The sequence below is a fragment of the Oryzias latipes genome, chromosome 3, assembly GCF_053564925.1.
Source record: "Oryzias latipes strain Hd-rR chromosome 3, Olatipes_Hd-rR_3.1".
NCBI lineage: Eukaryota > Metazoa > Chordata > Actinopteri > Beloniformes > Adrianichthyidae > Oryzias > Oryzias latipes.
In genome coordinates, this window is record NC_136239.1 from 40,333,080 (window position 1) to 40,354,796 (window position 21,717).

Here is a 21,717-nt window from a genome sequence, read left to right on the forward strand (position 1 = left end):
AATGAGGATAATATTCCATTTAGGTGAGTAAATGGGGATGTATGTGGGGTTCTTTTTGGGGGGAGGGGGGGTTAAAGCATTAACACCTGCAGGTCAAACATCTGAGACTGCCCCCTCCCCATGGTGATGTAATTACCCTGTAAGCAGCAACACTCCTCTTTTTTCCTTCCAGTTCATTCCTCAACATGACACCCCTCCCTCCCTGTTTTGCCCCCCCCCCCCTCCTGTCAATCAGTCCATTTAACATGAGCTCTGAGTAAAGCGGCAGAAAGACTTTTTTTCTGTCTTTTCTTTTCGGGGTCCAGTAATGAGTTACAAAAGGTCATTGAGGCATTGCAGCTGCTCATCCAGTCGTGCTGTAATCCACGGCACTCATGCCTTATTACCCCGGCAGTGGTCAAAGGTAAAATAGGGGGGGGGGGGGGTGTGTAAAAACAATGGGTGCAAAAGCATGAAGCCTTTTCAAGAAATATGTGGCGGGCGTTTTATTTTGGAGGAGAAATAACTCCCAGAGAATCCATTTGTTCTTTAACTGCTTCTGCATTGGCAGGCAGGCAGGGGGGGGGCACACGCCACATTTCCCACATCCCCCCCCCCCCCCCCCCCCCAGCCCATCAACATTTTGATCTCTACAATTGAGCCTCATCACAGCCGAAAACGTTGTGCACGTGTCGCCGCGACCGCGCTCGTTAGCGGCTTTAACTGGACCTAAATTGTCTGTCCTTCATTTGTGCGTCGGTGGCGACCCCCGCCCCCCCGATGCGCCCTTTGACAAAGAGGGGTCAACCCCCCCCCCAGTTGAGAAAATGAAGCCCAGAGGAAAGTCTTTGATTGGATTTTTTAAGGTTTCATTTGAAGTGTTGCTGAAAATGAAACCCAGCGTTTAATTATTCCTTTCTCCATCTGCCATTTTCAGGAATTAAAACCACCGGGCCGGACCTTCAGACGAGAACCAGGGTGGACTCATTTTCAGATGTGGGGGGTTGTTTCTGTCTCTTCTTCCACATTTCTGCCTCCTGCCGTTCTTCCTCTCTTCTATAAAATCATCCCTCTTTCTTTATCCTAGTTTTTTTTTGTGCTTTGACCTCCTCTCGATCCATCCGTCTTCTTTTCTTGCTCCCACTTCTTCCCATCACTTTGTGCCCCCCCTCCCAGCCTGCACGGTTTCAAACACAGCTCTGGTTCCAAACCAAATGTGTTCATTCCAACATTTCAATAAATTGAGCAGAGGAGGCATTAACGTTAATCACGGCGACCACATTGTGCTTTAGACACGTTGCCGGGATTATGGATTACTATTAGCTGGATGGAAACCGATTCTTTCATTTGAATTCCGACTTCCTCGTCTTGCTAAAATTAAAAAGAGAACTAATACTTCTTGGACAATAATACTTCTTCTTGGACAGGACTTTCCACTCTCATCTCTCCTCTCCCCCCTTCCCTTGGCTCTTCCTCTCCTCCCTCAATGTTCTGCAGGAACACCAAAGGAGCAGATGATTTCCGTCTGTATTTAAACCAATTGGAGACAGAGTCCAGGTCTTTGATTAATGTGAATGATGATCTTCCTAATCCTGAGCCTGTTTGAGGTTCTTGGTCTCTGATATTTATCCATCTGTGACATTATTTATTGCTTTCAGTCATAAATACACTCATAAGGAAATATTCCATCCTTCATTTCCTCAACGATTGGCAGACAGCTCACCAGAACTCGTGTTCTCCTTAAGGTCTCTGTTCTCTTGCAGATGAACTCTGGTGCGGTTCGCTTCAGTGTGAATGCAGACAGACTTTCCAAAGAGAGGAGGAGGAGGTGCTGTGATCTCCATGTGTTTGGAGGAGAAACAAAGAATCAGGAACCATGAAGAAGTTTGGAAATGTCTGCTGGGTAAAGGAGGAGCAGTGAGGAGCAGCAGGAGCTTCCTGAAAGTCAGAAGATTAGCCTGACAGACTGTTATTATCCGTTTGTTTCAGACAATAGCGCCCCCAAATGAGCAGCTGTTAGAACTGGAGGATTCTAGTGTGTGTGAAAGACAACCTGATAGAAAGAAGGCAGACTTGAATTCACAGAGGAGGAGGAGAAGTCTGATGGTCAGGACAAGAATGCAGAAAGATAGATGGTGGTTGACTTTGCTGAATGAATAGGAACGTCAGTGGTGAAAAACATTTTTCCAGAAAAGAGGAGAATGGGGAGACATCTAGGAGTGACGGGAGGACGACACAAGTTGATTAGATCTCGTGCAGACATAATCTGAAAGAGGTCAAAGGTTGCAAAGTCATGGCTGAGTGTGGACGAGGATGACTCTTGTAGTGAAGAAGATGAAGAGAGCCAAGTGGTGGAAGTTGAAGAAGGAACCGTGCTGTGAGGCTTTTAGGGAGAAGATGAAACCGACTGAGGGAGATCAGGAGGTTTTTCCAGTTGATTGAACGGCTACAGTTAATCAGGAATCCTGGGAGGAGGAACTCGGATCACCTGGAATGAGGGAAGCAGATCCGAAGACTTGGTGGTGGAATGAAGAGGTTCAGAAATGTGTTGAGAAGTAAAGGAGGGGATGAAAGGACAGCTGTAGAAGACTGTGGTGAAGAGAAGCCATGTTGGTGGTTTAGAGATGAAAATGTTGAGGTTCTCTTAGGCAGAGACCAGGATGGATCAGGAAGGAATCCACCAGAGGACCAGATCATGGTGGATGTTCTGGAGATAAAAGCAGGGAAGCAGATGGAGACGCTTTGAGAGGAGAAACAGTGATGATGTCAAAAAAGGATGCTGAGGTTGGAACTACCAGGAAAGAGGAGGTTCATGGGTGAAGAGGAGGTTCATGGGTGTAGAGGAGTGAGTGGTGTGGGTGAGGGGGACACAGAGGAGAAGGTTAGATGGAGCAGGAGGATTCGCTGTGGTAACTCCTAAAAGGCACATTGCAGATCTCCCTGTGAGTTTTGGTCTTCACTAACCATTCAGATAAAAATCCTGCTTTGCAACAATCTATTGTTGACCCTGGTTTGCCATCTGGTGCTGTGTACTCGTAAAGGAGAGTGGGCGTATCAGAGCTTTTAAACGTATGTGTGAGTACTACACCGCCTCGTGATACAGCATGTAAGTGGGAAGCAGCGCGGCAGGAGCTGAGTGTTGTATATCTGTTGCTACTGTAGACGTTTGGAACAGATGGCCAGAGTTATGCATCCATATCGTCCTTTTATCGTGTTTTTACAAGGAGAGTTTTTGATTCTGCCAGCAGTACAGAGAACCAAATTAGGAGTCTTTAGAAAAGAAGAGGTTTCAAGGAGGTGTAGACGATCTGTCATGATCCACCGTGAACACACGGTCACTTTCTTACGTTCCATTTTCATTAACTCTTTTCCGTTTCAGGTTTTTCCAGCGGTTGAATTTCTGACAGTAGACTTTAAGTCTAGTGAAGAACTTTTTACAGACTTGAAGATGGTCAGATAAAGTACGGTGCTGAAATAGAAATAGGACAGGTTTTCAAATCCATGATAAAAAAAAATATTTGGAAAGACTCAATGACACAAGTTAAATGCTCCTTTGTAATTTGACAATTAAATGAATCCAACCATTGCACAATGTTGCCACTGCAACCAAGCACAATTTGTATAATTGAAACAGAAAAAAAGGACTTTTGTCAGAAAAACTGGTCGACTTAACTATCACATTTTTTGTCTTCTGGTAAGCGAGGAGAGCACTATCCTGGGTCAAAAGAGGAATTCTAAGGAACAGATGTATTCTCCTCATTCACACCCAGACTATTTACAGCAGGGGCACTAATATGTTGACTCTGATGAACCGATCGGACCATCTCAGATAAACAAGGAAAAAATATAAAGATTTTCTTTTTTTTTTAAATGGTCAAAAAATCATGACCCTCAACGTGTAATACATCCCTTGATTGACGTGCAGGACGGCCAATCAAACGTCCTCTGAAACAGACGTCACTGTGTTTAACTACACTTGATGTGTGCCGGGTTCCCGGCGGAGGGTCCCCGGGAAATACTGCCGACCCCAAGAGCGTTTATAAAGGCCCGGGCCGTGTGCGACCAACATCTAAAGCAAGACAGAGACTCCCCGTCTGACCCGGCCGTCCTGCCACGGCCGTCCTGCCACGGCGCCTGCTGCCAGCTCTGCGGTTCTCACCCGAGCAATCCGAGCCCAGCCAGGCGGTGGCAGCGATAGAGCAGGGGCCGCCGTTCGCTCAGCCGCACTTTAGAAAAGTCACGCTTCCCACCAAAACACGGTTTACAGCAGAGCATGAAACGCGATGGTAGCAGCTTTCTGTTTTCATAATAAACAGCCTTATCAGTTTTAATCAGATGTTACTACAAAAATAATATGACAAAACAAAGCTATCTCCTCACAAAGATTTGTGTACTCTTCCTGTGTAGTTATTAGTACATAAACACAATTTTTCTGACAAAAGATATAGTAGAATTTTGAAGTAAAATGAAAGTGACCTTGGTGCATATGTAAGCAGCAAAACAAATGTGGGCCCCCGTAATTTACAGGCTAGTGCTATAAAACATAAAAGACGACTGTATTTTATAAATCGTCACTCTAAAACCCTTCGATCATCAAGTCAGAGGGACTACAGATTAAAAAATCTCTTTGGCCAATTCTGTTTTTTGGCAGCGAAGCCGCCACCAGTTTGTGAATGTGTGTGTGATTGTGTGTGTGAATGTGTGTGTGAATAGATGACCATGACTGTAAAGCACTTTGGGCTTTCAAAGAAGGTAGAAAAGCGCTATATAAGTATCCGCCACTTTTTTACTTAAGTTTTATGTCGTGTGTTGGAAAACAGCGTTGTCCCTTTAGCTATTGGGGTTAATGGGGTTTAACCGTTAGCTACCTTTGATACTTGAAGAGTTTAACCCTTTAACACCAGAGCTGTCCCCGGTGACAGCAGAATAACACAGGCCGTTGCTACAACTGGGTTGTAACATCAGGCTATAAAATAAATAAATAAACTACTGTAACTCTGCAACGATTCACACTATCAGTGTAATTCTAACAGATTCTAACACTGAAAAATGCGGCTTTGCCCCAATACCATACTACACCTCGTTTGAATTGGACGGAGTTGGCGCCAGATACCTTTATACGACTGGACAGGTGTTGAACCTGGTAATCAAGGATTTTGGAGGCAAAGTCGGTGCATGCGTGTAGTTTTACACTAAAGTGCTGGATATCTGCTGGAATTCTCTTAATTGCGTGAATGCTTTGAGTTACAGTAACTGAAAAAGTCCAACGCTGGAGCTAAAGCTTCCGTGCTAAAAGGTTTTAGAGACTGCTGATGAAAAATAGTTTGGTGAGTTTAATTCTGTCTTTTTATTTTACTGTGAAAACGCTCTGTTCCATTTAACTAATCTTATCTAATTTAAGCAGCATAACATAAAAAAACCATAAAAATCTCTGTTCTTCGTTGGACAAACAGCAGAGAAGTTGTGGTGAGTGATAAATAAGGAAAAAATAGAATCTAGTTTGTTGTAAAAACCTAATTCGGTCCAGCAGTAATGTTTTAGAGTTTCCTTGCACCAATCACCTTTATGGAGGCAGCCTCTAAAATGTGAGTTTCCTGTCTTTTTGAAATAATTTAGAACTGAAACATTTCCACAGAATTAAACTGTTGCTAAAAAAAAAGGAATCAAACCTGCGATCTGGTCTTTTTTTCACGGTGAATTGTGACGGTTGCAACCGAACGGATGACGGATTTTCCCACAGATAGGTGCAGGTGTAAGTGGGAGGCTGGTCTGCGGCGCCACTGTCACCGGTGGAAGCTGCGTGTCAGCCTTGACTGCATGTTGGCTCCACTTCATCAGCAGCTGCGCCCAGCTCGGCTCCAGAAGAACTGGCAACCCGTTTGTCTGACACACAATAAAACTGTGTCTCCATTAGAGGGGCCTTCGAAAGCCGCCGTTTTCAGGCACATTCTGGGATAAACTCGCACGGAAACATGTGTGCTTTTGTGAAGGCGTGCACGGTCTCGGTGCCAGATACCATCATAATATTGGACAGGTGTAAAACATGGTAATCAGGGATTTCGGAGGCAAAGTCGGCGAGCGAGTCCATGTGTGTTTGTTCCTCAAAATACGGCCAAGTGCTCTTTGTCTCTGCCTTTTCCCTGAATTTGCCTCATTACCAGCACTCTTCCTCTCCGTCTTTCTCTCCTCATCTTTGTCTTTTCCACATTAATCCCTGTCAGTCCCGGCTCTGCCCCCTCCCTCCGCCGCTGCGCTTAAATGACAGCTGAATTCTGGCCCAGTTAGCTCCGAGTTGGCGGCAGACGCACCTGTCACTGGATCTTCAGATAACGGAGAGCAGACGAAATTGATCAAAGAGTCAATCAGCGAACAAAGTCATCAAATTTGCACTTGCTTAACGGCGACGTCATATTTATTTCTCAGCTCGCCGTGCACTGCCCTCGCAGATGCACACACATTAGCACATAGCGCTGTCAACCTAAATGATACTTTTCAACATCGTTCCATTTGCACCTCCTCCTCTTCCCCTCGCCTTCCTGTGCCTTAAATTATTCAGATCTCTCTACATTTGATTTAGCATGCCTCCTGTCTGCCATTTCCCCCTCTTTTTTATACATTTCATTATGTTGTATGACTTTAGACCCACTGGCTGGAAAATGACAATTATTTTGCTCCAGCAGCCAGCTATTAACGGAGCTGAAGAACGCGCAGAGTGGCGTGCAGAGTGGAGGATGCACGGCGAGGACGGAGACGCACGCACGCCGTACGTGCAGATGCACAGACCTGCGTTGTGCAAAAGCAGGTGGCGTTTTCTCAGGTGGAGTTTGTTGGTGGGGAATGATCTGCTGGAAAGAGAACAAAGAGAGAGATCTGTGAATTCGACCCATATCTAATGGCAGCTTGTTTGGCCTTTTCATCAGTTCTGCATAAATATATATGAGCCACAGGGAAACATACAAGGGACCTAATAGAAATGAATGAACTACTCAAGCATATATTTGCCGTGCGAGATATGCAGCCTGTGATTGGAAAGGGCATCCACTATCTGCAATATTGATAATACTTTTCAAATTTCATCTGCTTTTGTTTGCGTTCTGCGGCCGCCTGTTTAAACATGGGGAGAATTATAATGAGGCCAAACATTATCTCCACCAGTTGTTCTGGGCTGAACATATAACTTTATCACAGAAATGATTCCCGCGGTTTGGCTGCATTGTGGCGTTTCCATTAGAGCTTGGCTATCTGACAGGAGCCCGACCAATCCGCGGGCGGCGACGGAGGACCGCGGCGCCCGAGCCTGTGACACCGTCCTGAGCGTGTGTGCGCTTATGAAATGTGCCAGGATGTGGAACTGTGACATCTCTGATCCAATATGCAGCATGCATCCACTACGATGGCGTCTTCTTTTGGACAACATTTAGCGGCTAGCCTCACTGTGGATGCGGTCTGTATACCGGTACGTCCTTCATACGTGTTCCTTGAGAATCAGGGAAACATCCCAGCATCAGTAAGACGATGGCCTTTTGAATCCAATGTATTGTTATCGATTAGCGTTTGTCCATTCATATTATAACAAAACTAACCGTATATTAAAATTTAAGGTGTTTCATTAGTATTAATGTATGGATCTTAATGGCTGTTAAACAACTATCTTCTTTCTCTTTCGGCTTTTCCCATCAGGGGTCGCCACAGTGAAACAACCTCTCTTTCGAGGACGAGTCGCATGGTAAACTTGGCAATGTTTTACGCCGGATGCCCTTCCTGACGCAACCCTCACAATTTATCCGGGCTTGGGACCGGCACAGAAGCAGAGAAGGGAATAGGGAGCAGCCCGGATTCGAACCCTGGTTTCCCAGACGGAAGGTGCAGCAAACCAGCACGAGCTAAACCGGCTCCTGGCTGTTGTACAACTATAAAGACTATTATTCTGGTCCGTGACTTCAGAAGGACTTGACGGAGATGAAGATGACTTTGTTATTCGGAAAACAAAAGGCCGTCGTGACTGTCCTGTCGTAAAAATACTAATATTACCCAAAAAGACTGAAACTGAACAGTGTTTCCTCCTGGATTTCTTTCCATGTAATCACTTTTATTTTAGTGCATCCTGATTGGCTGTATTGTCAATCAATCTTCTCCATGCCGGACATAATTCCTATACAGAATTAAAGTCCCACCTGTCAGGTGTTTGAAACTTGTTCTCTGCTTTTGACCCCTCCCCTGGGGGAGTCTTTGTTGTTGACTTGGCCTGGATTTGAACTTACGGCCCTCCAGTCACAGGGCGGACACTCTGCCACATCGCCACTGAGCTGGTCAGATCTATATAAACGGATCAGGTCTTTGGTTTTATTTTTCTATGAAGGTTTGAAATAAAGAGTATAAAAAACATGTAGTTGTAGAGTTAGATAAGTTAATTCTCTCTATGAGCTCTGGTCCATCACCTGTCCGTCCTGGGGGAGGATCCTCCTTCATGTGGACACCCCTGAGGTTTATTCATTTTTTCTGGAATAGTTTTCTTTAGGAGTTTTTCCTTACAGAGAAGGAGGGTCTAAGGGAAGAGAAGGCAGTTTAGTTTAGTCTGTTTAGTTAGTTCAGTTTAGATTTTTCCTCTTAAATTCTATATATTTATGATCCTTTTGATTTTATGTTTACTTTACAATACTAATAATAAAACATTTTATTTAAAAGCGCCTTTCTAAACACCCAAGGACACTGTATAGATTCAAAAGTAAAACACAATAAAATCACAAAATGTTAAAAACCGGTAGGAAGCCCATTAAGACGACTGGTGTGATTTTGGGTTATGTAAATAAAATTGAATTGAATAGAATTGAGAGAAAAGTGTGAAAATGTTTCTGACTGTCGGATCAGTGTGTGTTGGTTTTACTGCTTTACAACATCTGTCATTTTCTGTCTGGATTTCACTTATTGTTGAATAAGTGTTGTACGTAAAAACAGTAGTGACCTGCAACAATGAACAGGTCAGTTATTACACATTTATAAAGTAAGTCTATTCTTCATTGCTAACCTAACTTACACACCTGCAGTAGTCACTGAAGTGCAATAGATATTTATATTTGGACGACAAACCTTGGTTCTTTTGTTTTGTTTATTCTTTTGCTTTTTTTTCTTTAGGACAACGCACATAAATCCTCGTCATCTTAGATATGCCAGAATGAACACAAGAGCAAATTTACATCTATAGTTTTAGAGTAAACATTAAGAAAATATACAATCGCACAAAGTAGACAAATCCACACAAACAGATGTTTACAGTAAAAACAGAAGTACTCTCTGAAGTGTGATGCATCAATAGGATTACTTTATTAAGTATGAGTACAGATGGATTTCAGTTCTTTAGAAGTGTTTTGAAACCTGCATCATTTTCACAGTTTCTGATGTGGACTGGCGGTGGATTTGATAGAGAACGCCATTTGACTGTATTCTGTCTGTTTGTCTGCACATAAAACTCACTAAAGGTGGGGGAGAAAGGCCATTTAAAACCTTCAAAATGAGACCAGCATGTAAAAACAACTGATAGTTTTCAGAAATATTCTTTTTTTATATAATTCTACATTTGTGCTACTAAAAATAACAAATAATAACTGTAAGGATTATTATTCTGAATAATGACATTAATAAAAAGTCATTCTTTCCAAATGCGTAACCCCTTCTTGAACTGATCCACGTTGGCAGATGACAGTTGGACTTTAATTGCTTTCCATCACTGGAATGCATCTAATGTTTGACCCAGTTTTGAACATTTAACTGTTTGGTTAATTTTAAATCCAGAGAGTTCCACATCTGAATACCATAAACTGATGCGTCTGTCTCAGACCGCCACATCCAAACGTCACTCAACAGTAATTAAAGATCCTTTTTACCTTATGAGCCGGATAAACATCTGCATCATTCCTACCAAAAAGTCTGATTTCCAGACCTCGAGTGTTTGTGACCCTCCAGCGACGGCTGATTGTCCCATTATGGTATCTTATTTAAGCTCTCTGTGCTAAAAGGGGCAAAGCTGTGCAAAACAAAGGCTGCCTTTCAGCAAAGCTGATTAACCCTCCAGTTGCATAAGATCTGTACATTTTACACTTAAATGTGTTTGTCAAATCCTAAGGACACAAACGCTGCCGTGCTAAAAACGGTATTTTGCTGGTTGGAACGGCGTGCAGGGATTGCCTCTGCATCATAAGAGCATGTTGGGTGTTTGCTGCAGAAAAGGCTTTGTTCCCGTCTTGTTCTTCACCTTTTTGGCTTCCTAAATTATTCCATTTTGTTTTACTTGATTGCGTTCTACTCCAGAAGACACAATCCCTGCCTGTGGCTGTGTTCAAGACTCCTTTCAAAAGGTTCTCAGCCGCAGAAGTATGCAGAGGTGAACTGTATTATATATCCTCTTAAGAAAGCACAGGAATCAGTCCTGCATGATTACCCCTGCGCCGACGGGGGGTGGGGGGTGGGCAGGTTATCCATGTAGAAACTGCACAGCAGATATCACACACCAAGCGCTGTCATGCAAAAAGACACTGGAAGGAGAACCAAGACAATCTTTCATCCCAGAGTCGCTGAAATCCCCAACACACCGCCTTCGAGGAGCGGCTCAGCGAGCACACAGGGACTCAGCCTTATTTGAACTAAAGCTTTGTACAGGGTTACAGGCGGCGCTCGAGCTCTAAGACCACGGTTGGTCTGGTGCCTAACGTGGACTTATGGCGATCTTGGTGACTTGGCCAAATACTGCAGCCCAGACCGAGCTGCGTCACCAGGGATAGACATATCAGAGGAGCTCAGCGGAGCTGGCAGATCATGATAGTCATCTCAGGGAGAGGGGTCCCGGTGATTAAATCCAGGCTGTTGGATCCCACCCTCTGGCACTTGACCACACGCGTGCATGCGCTCACACACCCGTGCGCACGGGACGCATGCGTGTCCAGAGTCCCAAACCCGGGATTCATTAGTATTTGCACATTATAACCCTCTTCTTTTCTCACACTGCTGCCACCAGAAACACCAGCTGGGCCCGCCTATCCATTACCATCAGAGTGTTTTCATGGCCACATCCGGATACATGTGGTTTTTGCTGCAACCCCCCCCCCCCCCCCAACCTTCACACACTTGCTGCTCCTGGATCGTATGTTGCTGCTGTTCGTCTTGCATCCTTCCTACAGTGGGCATGCATATTAAAAATGGATTTAAGAGCTAAATTGTATAATGATTTCTGGGAAAACAATAAATTGAGGTTCCAAATAAAGGCCATTATGGAAATGAGATTATGGGGCAATTGAATTAGGCTGTAATCACCGTTTCTATATGTCATTACAATGCAACTTTATACAGCATTATTCTGCGCCTGCGGCTGTAAATGACAAACACTGTTTCTTGCAGGAGTGTTTCAGTAAATCAGCCAGGGAGGGGGGGGCTTAATTCAGATCTAGTCAATGCATCTCCACCTCTGCCACTTTATTTTAGGATTCACATTATTCCCATCTGGCCTGACACGCATTTGCAAATGTAGGAATTCACTCAGACGCTGCAGAGGAAAATAAACTTACCATCAAAATAAACTATAAATGTTAATATTTAATCTAAATGCTGCAGTAATGTAATCAGTTCTCAAGGTTTTAAATATAAACTTTAATTTAGGCTCAGTTCTCTTGACCTGCTTTTGGCTCAAAACGCTGAGAGAATTGAAACTGATTGCTCTGTCTTTGACAAACGGGCTGACTGTCGCCACAATAAACATCACTGTTCCCCAATTTTCTAATTCTAAGGGCAACATCGTGACCGGCAGGGGTATTATCAGAGCCAAGTTCCTCATGTTGAAAGTGAAGATCTATGTTTGTGAATGTAGAAATATATTATTGTCTGAGGCCTTCTGTGGACAAACAGCCTTAAAGTAACCGTTAAGCTGCGTTCACATCGTGGTGCGGCGGCGGCGTCCAGTTTTAATAATAAGTCAGTGTAAAGACTCAGGGCCTGCAGCGTGCCTCAAGCGTCAGGCACGGCGTGATCTGAGCCTCATGAGTTAAGAAATCTGAACTTTGGGGAGAATCAGGGACTCGGCTTTAGGCCCGCGACATTTTCAGGTAGAATACAAATCCAATATGGCTGATCGATGTTGATCGGTGCAGACCGGTCCTCCGGTCAGCTGAATACAGACATTAAAGGTTTGAGGAAGGCGTTGGCACCAGGTTTTAATCAATGACCTGCCCTAAAAATAAAATTCAAAATGGTTTGTACTAGTGCTGCACTGAGGAAAACTTGCGATATGCGATATTAGTGATTAATATTGTGATGACAATATAACTTGCGGTATATGAACATATAGCCAAACAACCAAAAACATCATTTCCATTTCACTGCAACAGTTTAAAAATTACATTGTAAATGACCCACATTTATATAGGAGACGAACATATAACATAAAAGGCCCCCCCCTCTCTCTAACATCCCTCTCTCTTCTTCCCTTCTTTCCTTTTCCGTCCGGTCCAACAAAAAGATTTTCCAATACGATTAAAATTAATAAAGTTTGGCCTCAATTACAAAAGGGGTTTATTCAGATATACCTCTGGTTTATCAGAAGATTCATAACCCCTGTTGTAAAAGTAAAATATGTCCAACACAAGAGGCCTTCAGCTCTCATCTGTCTGCCCAGCTGTTGGACAGGACAAAAAATTAAAAATAAAAACATAAAAGGGCTCCATCTGATTGGTCTACCAAGTAAAGGAGTCCATTCCAGTGGTACGTATGGATAAAGGGATATGTTTGTTTAGTTAAACACTTCAAGCTGCCTTAAGATTTTTTGCATATTTAAGATAACCATTTATTGCGATTTTTTTCCCTTCTTTTGCGATATATTGCACTGCTTGATAATGCGATGATAAATTTGCGATTTGTTGTGCAGGCCTGGTTTGTACAAAACTCAATCCTTCATGTTATTTCCATAAAGATGTGTGCGTTACCAAATATAAACACGGACTTCTGTGGAGAATTGACGTGGTTTTGGATGACCAAATAAGAAAGGTTTGAACGGTAACTTTAATGGACCATCATTTTTGAATGGTAGGCAATATTTTGAAGGAAAAAAAAAGTGAAGAATACTATCAATTCTGTTTTGGGCACCATTTAAGCATTAGGCCCATGGACCCGTATGGGTGCTGCAGGTTTTTGAGTTGTCCAGGTCCATCGTGGCTCATACAGGTGTGCCTTGCAGTTCCCTTAAGGCACCTCAAGGGATGTCATAAAAAATGGAACATACCATAGTCGGGTGTAAGTATATCGTAAAGTATTCATAAGGATAATGGAAGTCATGACGTATGAGTGATGCTGTCATACAGCCTCCTCGCGCCACAATCTAATCGTTAGTAAGGAGAGGCACCAGCTCCTCGCTGACCACGCAGAAATGCTGCACGCATGGGGTGTGCACGTGACACGCAAGTACCCGTAAGACATCCACATAAACTACACTCTGGTGGTCTGATTTCTAACAGTCAAGGAGCGTGCACGTATCACGTGAACAGCACTAACGAGCTCCTTGCACAGGAAATTTGAGGGGTTGAAAAAATGAAAAATCCGAAGGACAGGCCAGCGTCTAAGGCCCTGATATTTCCTGTGGGTCACCTGCGTATCCCGTACAGGTTTGACCATTGCCCCTACAGTATCTACCCTTCTGTAGGGGCAATTGTACCGAAGGCTCGAAATACCATTTTCCTGTTGTTTGATGCAAAAAAAAAAAAAAAAAACAGCAGCTCAGGCTGCATCTGTCGGGCTGCAAGGCTTTAAACTATGATCGGACCAATCTGTTATTGCATTAACACAAACTATATCAAACACCTAAAACCCTCCGCTAAGATTTACTGTTCTGTATCGTCTTTGATCTTTATGTACATCAGAGCAAATTCCGGCATTGTTTTTTGAGGCGCTAAAGGTTCACCTCGCTTTAGTTGGTGTCAGTGTTTCACACGAACGAGGTTCTAAGAACCTGGTTTTACTAAATGTTGCTGTTCAGACTCACTTTCCGTTTGAAACTACGGGTCTTATCTTTGATCATTCACACCAGTGATAATTGAAATTCCTGTAACAGAGATTAGAGAGCTTTCCATCATCTTGCAGGCAGTGGTCACAAACACCACGCACACACACAAACACGCACACACACACTCGAATACAAAGTCTATCATCACCAATGAAAGTCCTCTCCTCCTGTTTTCTGCAGTCCATGGGGATTTGTCAGCGCTCGTCAACCAACCGTGTCAACCGTGACAGTCGTCCAGATGTCTCCTGCTGCCACGGAGATGACAGGAAGGACAGGAGGAGAGGAGGAGTGAAGGGATGGAGAGAGAGGAGTACCACGTACATACAAACACAGGACTGGGACATCCATGAGCAATCAAAGTCAAAGCACAGAGAACGAGCCATGCTGACAAGCTCTACTACAGCGTATGTTCTGCACACAGTCCTACAGGGAATTCATAAAGTTTGAGAGGGAGTGGCCTTCACCACTAAAGCAGAACTCTGGTTCTTCACATATGCAGGTTGTTTTCTGATGGTCAAGTTTGTGTATCTGCTGTTATTGACCTGAAAGCTGGGAAACGACGGTACGTTTCCAGCAATAATGATGCATCCTACTGTGTTTTTTCTACCAGAGCGGCTGGAGCTCATTTCCAACCGAAATCTAAATCCAACAAGCTTCTTTAACCTTCCAACCAGAGGCCACAACAAGTCAGTTCTGAACATAAAGGGCTTCGTGAGTCTTAGCTTTCTTTATGTTTAGGCTGAACAACATGCTAACATTTGAAGTTCAAACCTGTCTCTTTAGAGCCATAGACCTATAGGAAAGCCCCATAAATGACCCCCACCAACTGTTGCAGGTCACAAACCAAAGAAACGACTCACTTAAGCTTCGTAAGGATGCTCCAACCTTAACGCATCGTGCCTTAACGTTAAAAGCTTCTTAACAGCAGAGGAGCATTTTTGGTCCTGATGACCTCACGCCTGCAGTCTCCATTTAAAACCATAAGTCAGAGCAAACCTCCATGTTGTTCTGCCACCACTGAAGCATCTCACAACCTATCACCTATCGCCTACGCCACCTGGGATTGGGTGACCGATGACGACGACACTTTTCCTTCATCCTGGAGGTTGTTTTCAAAACAGAAACACATCTGGAGCCGGGTCAGTTCATTAGTCACCACTTTAATGAAAAAGTCCAACTTTACAACAGAAATGCCCCCAAAAGCCCCCCCCCCCCCCCCATCTCTGAAGGAAATTGAATACAAAAGCACTGGAGGTCAATTTTAAGGAACTTCATCATTACTTTGTTATTACTACTATTTGTATTGATAGTAGTTCAAATCAACCCTTGTGCTATCTCAGAGGACCCCCCACCCTTACATTGAGGTGTTCTCCCTTCCATGACAAAGGTGGATAAAGGTGGAAAGATTTCATGTAATCCATGGACACCAGTGAAGATCACAAATCATTGAAGAAAAAAGGTTCAGAGCACTGTCTAGTGGGTCTAGATGACCCAACTCCCAACGTTAACGTGCCTAGGATAGCACAAGGGTTGCACATATTCTTAAGGGAGGTGTACGCCTTGAATAACAGGTGACAGGTGGTGGAGTTTTCCACCTTAGTTGGAATGAATCCATCAGATGATGGTAGATGTCCTGGAGATCAATGCAGGGAAGCAGATGCAGACATTTGAGAGGAGGAACCATGATGATGATGGTGAAATTACCAAGAAAGAAGAGGAAGCGCAAAGGTGGTTCTTGGATGAAGGGGAGGAGGACATGAGGGTGGTTGGTGTTGGTTGCTTCTGCAACCTCAGAGGAAGTCAAAGTCACAGAAGTCGGTTTATAGTTTTGTTCTTCCTCACTTGGACAACATTTACACAGATCAACTCACTGTGAGGACCATCCTGTATTTTTACACCAAACTGAATCTACTTTCATTTTCTGTGTATTTGGAATTTAATTGAAATTACAAAGTGTATTCCAAGACAGTTTTTGTGCTTTTGTAAACTAAACTAATAACTCTTGCATAAAAATATAAATACTTCCACAGATCCAAAAGTTTGTTCTGTATTTTATTGCATGAAAACGTTTTAGAATAAGTCATCTGGACTAAAGTTTTAGACGCTACTTTCTCTGCTGTGGAATCGACGAGTCTTCATAGATTTGCATAAAAATATTCAGAATAAGAGGTTTAGTAATATAAATACCTGGTATTGTATTTTTACCTGGCTTTAGCTCACACCTGTGATCGTTGTTCAGCACAGGTGAACTGTTGCTGCATCCATGTGCTCTGGACCAAAACGGACACTGAGCATTGTGGAAAAAAATATGGAAAAAAAAAGTAGAAATGTCATGAAGGCATTGACATCATCATCATCACAGGTTATTATTTTCATCATTTATTGGTTCAGTATTTTCGGAGGATGTGAATCAAATGTCATTTACAGCTTTTTTGTTGTTGTTGTTAAAGTGGAACCTTTTTAATGACACAAAGAACTGTGGTCCAGAACAGTTCGCCCACTGGGTCTGACCGGCCCACCTTTTCCTATTTTAGTTCCAAAACGAGAACCATTCCAGTCTTCACGACTCGGGTCATCGGCTCAGGTTTGGACACAGGCTCAGCCCCCACAACCCCCCACACCCCTAGCCTCTGTGCACAGGTTGTGTTTTTACAGGAAAACTAAATTGACCGTCTTGAGTCACAGTTTCATGATGTTCAGCTGAGAAAATCAGCACGTCCTTCTCCACAATATGACCTTTTTTCTTCCACTTTCGGCTTCTCCCATCAGGGGTCGCCACAGCGAACGAGTCGCATGGTAGATTTGGCAATGTTTTACGCCGGATGCCCTTCCTGACGCAACCTTCTCAAACCGGGCTTGGAACCGGCAGAGGTAGAGAAGGGAACAGGGAGCAGCCCGGAGTCGAACCCTGGTTTCACGGACGGCAGGCGCCGCAAACCAGCACGAGCTAAACCAGCTCCTCTCCACAATATGACCTAATCGTGGCTAAAGGTAACCAGAAAAGTAAGCTAACATGGGGGGGGGGTATCAGAATGTGATCAAAAAAGGTTATGTTGCCACCAGGTGGGTCCAAAAAGAGACACTAAATTTTGGGGACAAATCAGAGATGCAGACGGATGACATCTCCCCGAGACTGACAAGCCTTTTCCAGATAGCAAGTGGGGCTTCAAAGCTACATTTGCCCCCGCAGATCAAACACTGGGGCTGTATTTGCCTGAGATAAAGAGTGTGCAGTCTTGCTGCTGCCAAAGACCGTCGGTAAATAAACTCCTGCGTGGCTTCGCAGAGCGAAACGGCGAAGAACAGAAGCTCAGCGTCGCTTATCTCCTTCCATCTCCTGTTCGTACATGTTTGAGCATCAACATGCTGCTAAAACCACAACTCTGCTTTGTCACAAGTATTTGGTACACATCGCTCCAGAAGAACGCCAAAGGTTCATCTGAACTATTCCTTAGGAGATAAGTAAAGGGACAGAAAGAAGGCACGGGGGGGGCACTTTTGTGAACATTTATGTAAAAACTACAACTGTTCAATTTAGTTTTCTTCAAAAACGAATTTTCCCGATGTAACTACTCAGTGCAAAAAATAAAAATCTATCATCACGCATTGTTTACATTTTATTGTAAAATTCAGAAAATAAATGTTTTTAAAGTATTATTTACATGTCAGCTGGAAAAAAAACTGCAAAAAATGTTCATATGAAAATAAAGTCATTTATAGGACTATATGACCTTTAAAAAATTATTTTTTTTACATTTAGAATGAGAATCAGAAATACTTTGTTGATGCCACACATGGGAATTTTGTGCGTTACCGTAGCAGCATTGTAATCATCAAAGAAAATAGAATAATATAAAAACTAAATGAATGTAAACAAATACGGTGGTATAATTTCAAAAAAAGTGACATTTTATCCATTTTAAATGTTTTTCTGCTTTTAGAAATGAACTTGTTCTGATTGTTTCTGCATTTGCGTCACACAGACAGACTTTTTGAAAAGCCTGTGATCTGGATGTGTAGCTGCTGCTCCTTCTGAGCGGCGCTCACTGAGGAGAATAAACACGATGGTTGATGAAGAGCTGCTCTTTGTCCTGCCTCTGCTCTTGATGGTTGGGGTGTTGCATTCGGGTCCCGGGCAGCTTCACTTCCTAACATTCACCACCCACCTTCTAGTCAATAATACAGCGCATTAGGCCCAAGCGGAGGGGCTCGGCTCGGCGCCGATCCAGCGAGCTGCTGGCCCGTGCCAGGAAGTGCTCCATGCAGCACATGGCGAGAGCCTGCAGCACCAATCAGCTGCACGGAGGTTGTCAATGTGCTCATTAGAGCTCATTACAGGGACCTCTTGGGCACCTGGGTGCCCTTCAGAGCACTTAGGGCAGGGGTGTGGTGGTGGTGTGGGGGCACACTGTGAGAGGGGGGAAGCACAACATAAAAGTGGAAGAAAATGAGCAGAAGAAGAACAAAAGATCTTCCTGTGTTTTTGTTTTGGAGGAGATGATGCTGAAAAGGAGGAAGACACTCGAGAAGAAAAATGCTGTGCTGTTCTCTCACCTCTGGGGCGAGCGGCGATTCAAGTCCTTCTGTTCGTTAGGGAACTGCGTTTCTGAAATTCCCAAACAGACCTCGGACCGGACTGTTCAAGACAGGCTGGACTCTGCATAGGGAGGGGCAAGAACAGCCCCACACTGATGTCATCTTTACCCCCCTTAACGCAGAAATTTTACCTCACAAGACTTGGCTCTAGAGCGATTTCTTTTCTCTTTCTTTACTTCCAACCTAAACTTCTCTTCTGGTAACTTTAACGGCGTTCAACTCTGATGCTATATTCTTGGTGGAGCGCCCCCTGGGGGGGCAGAAAGATACAATTACCCCACCAGACTTTTCTGGAAGATTTCTACACGTTGTGAAATTTTTTAAAAGTCACGTGTAACCCTATTATTCTAAAAACGGTGCCGGTCTGAGGAAAATATAGAAAAAAACAACAACATCGGAACGCGTTTTCGTGGACACTTTGGTGCAACATTGATGCAACCAATGTTAGTCTGACCTTCATTCCTGTCCTTTCTAAAGCCTCCACCTCTCTAGATGTTCCTCACCCGTTCTCACCATAGATCACAGTGTCATCTGCAAACATTATGGCCCGCAGAGATTCCTGTCTAACCTCATCTGTCAGTCAAAGCAGTAACCTTTAAGAACAAATCCACGATTTAATATTTTACCTTTCCAAGCACAACACCAGGATAAAAACACTGGGAATCGTCTCACAACCACTGAATGGAAACAGCAACGTTTTCAGTGAATGACAAGTTTTAATTACTTTAATTATTAAAGTAAAGAATGAATCCATTAGAGGAGGTTTGTTCCTCACCAAGCTGCTATAAATACATCAGAATTCCCCTTATGCCTTAGTCACAGTAACCCGTATTGAGGTTGACCCATACAAGTGCTGCGGGTTTTATGGTTGTCCAGGTCCATGAAGGGTCCGCAACTTAAGGGGGACCACAGGTGTGTCTTACACTGTCTTTCACTGTGCATCGTTCAACCATTCAGCCCACTTTGCACAAGGAGATGCTGTATGGAAGAGTGAAGCAGAAGAAGCCTTTTCTGTGCACATGCCATAGAGTCATGTGAGCTATGCTAAAGCACATTTAGATAAGCCAGCTTCAATTTGGAATAAGGTGCTGTGGACTGATGAAACTAAAATGGAGTTATTTGGACAGAACAAGGGGCGGTATGCTTGGCAAACAAAGAACACAGCATTCCAAGACAAACACTTCCTACCCACAGTCACATATGGTGGCGGTCCCATCATGCTTTGGGGCTGTGTGGCCAGTGCAGGCACTGGAAATGATGTCAAAGTTGAAGGTGGCATGGATTCCAGTCAGTATTAGTAGATTCTTCCAAACAATGTTCAAGAATCAGTGAATATAGTTGAAGTTGCGCCGGCGCTGGATCCTTCAACAAGACAATGACCCTAAACACTGCTCTGATTCTACAAAGGCATCCATGCAGAAGAACAAGTCCAATGTTCTGGAACGGCCATCTCAGTCCCAGACCTGAATATTATTGAGAATCTGTGGTTTAAAGCGGGCTGTCCGTGCTCAGAAGCCATCAAATCTGACTGAACTGGAGATGTTTTGCATAGAGGAATGGTCCAAAATACCTTCAACCAGAATCCAGGCCCTTATTGGAAGCTATAGGAAGCGATTGGAGGCTGTCATTTCTGCAAAAGGAGGATCTACTAAATATTGATGGCATGTTTCTGTTGGGGTGCCCACATTTACGCACCTGACTATTTTTGTTTAAGTAATTATTGCACAGTCTCTTTACATCCAATAAACTTCATTTCACTTCTAAAATATCACTGTGTTCATCTGCTATTTGATATATTTAACTGAAATTGAAGATCCGAACAACCAATGATTTATGAAGACAAATCTTGAAAATTATCAGGGGTGCCCAAAATTTATCATACCACTGTACCTGTATTTGCAAGTTTGTAATATGGGTTAGGGTTAGAATAACAGATATACAAGAATAAGGACTGATAAAGCTGCAAATGCCTTAAGAAATGATCTATTAAAACAACACTGGAATGAGGTTTAAGTTCATGATGACAATTCTGCATGTGGTTCAGTTTTTCTCTATATGATCGACATTGTCCAAAAGTTTTACGTAGAAACAAACATTTAAAAAAAAACTAAATGACAACGGGTTAACATGATAGGATTTTGCTGAAAATAAACATAATATTAAAGCCACATGGGATTTTCTCAACAGGGTAATGAGAAATAAGAAACGCTCAAATTGATTTCAGGAAAGTTAACAGGGATTTTTTTTTAAAATGTAGATACAGTTGATAATGGATTGAATTCAGTCTTTAGAAATACTGGATCTAATTTACCGAACGGAATGACAAGAAAACAGAAGTGAACAACAATCAAAAAGTGGAGAAGAAGGTGATGCAGTCAATGTTTCCATCTACAGTGGATGTGGTGCAAAAATGAAAAAACAAGACATGGATTGATAGTGACAGCATTGAGAGGAAAATGATCCAAATCCCCGTATGTCGTTTCATCAGACCTTTAGGTTTTATTTAAAACGCTTTCTAAAAATGGTTAGATAAAAAATGAAATAGTTTTGTTCATTCAATTCAATTTTATTTTATTTAAATAGATCAAAATTGCAATATTAGTCATTTCAATGGGCTTTCTAATCAACAAGACATCATAAAGAACACAAAGTCATAGAGCTCAATAGGTAATGGCTAAACTAAACAGACTAAGCTTAGCTGGGCATCCCTGCTTAGACCCTCCTTCTTGGTGAGGAAAAACTCCTACAATAAAAATAAAAACGGATTCCAGGAAATTAAAAGACATGACAGTTACATGCCAGTCAATATGCTTTCCTTTCAAACCCATCTACAGCTTTGGCAATGTTGAAAACAACAGAAAACAACGGCAATTGAAGAAAAAACTATACAACTCTTGATTTAAAGAAGGCATTTGACACCATTAATCACTTAATATTAATTTCAAAGTTGTATTTATGTGGTGTGAGAGGTGTGGCCCTTAACTGTTATTTGCACAAAAGACAACACTATGTAGAGTTAGAGCAGGTCATACTTCAAACTGCATGAATATTGAATATGATGTTTCACAAGGATCAATTAGTTTTATGTAATATCTAAGTGACAT

At 42.9% G+C, this 21,717-nt stretch overlaps 1 protein-coding gene across 1 annotated transcript in view; it reads right to left on the bottom strand.

Annotated features, from left to right (window-relative positions):
• Positions 1-21,717, bottom strand: part of znf536 (zinc finger protein 536) — a 336,911-nt gene that overhangs the window by 243,228 nt on the left and 71,966 nt on the right. The window lies entirely within an intron of this gene.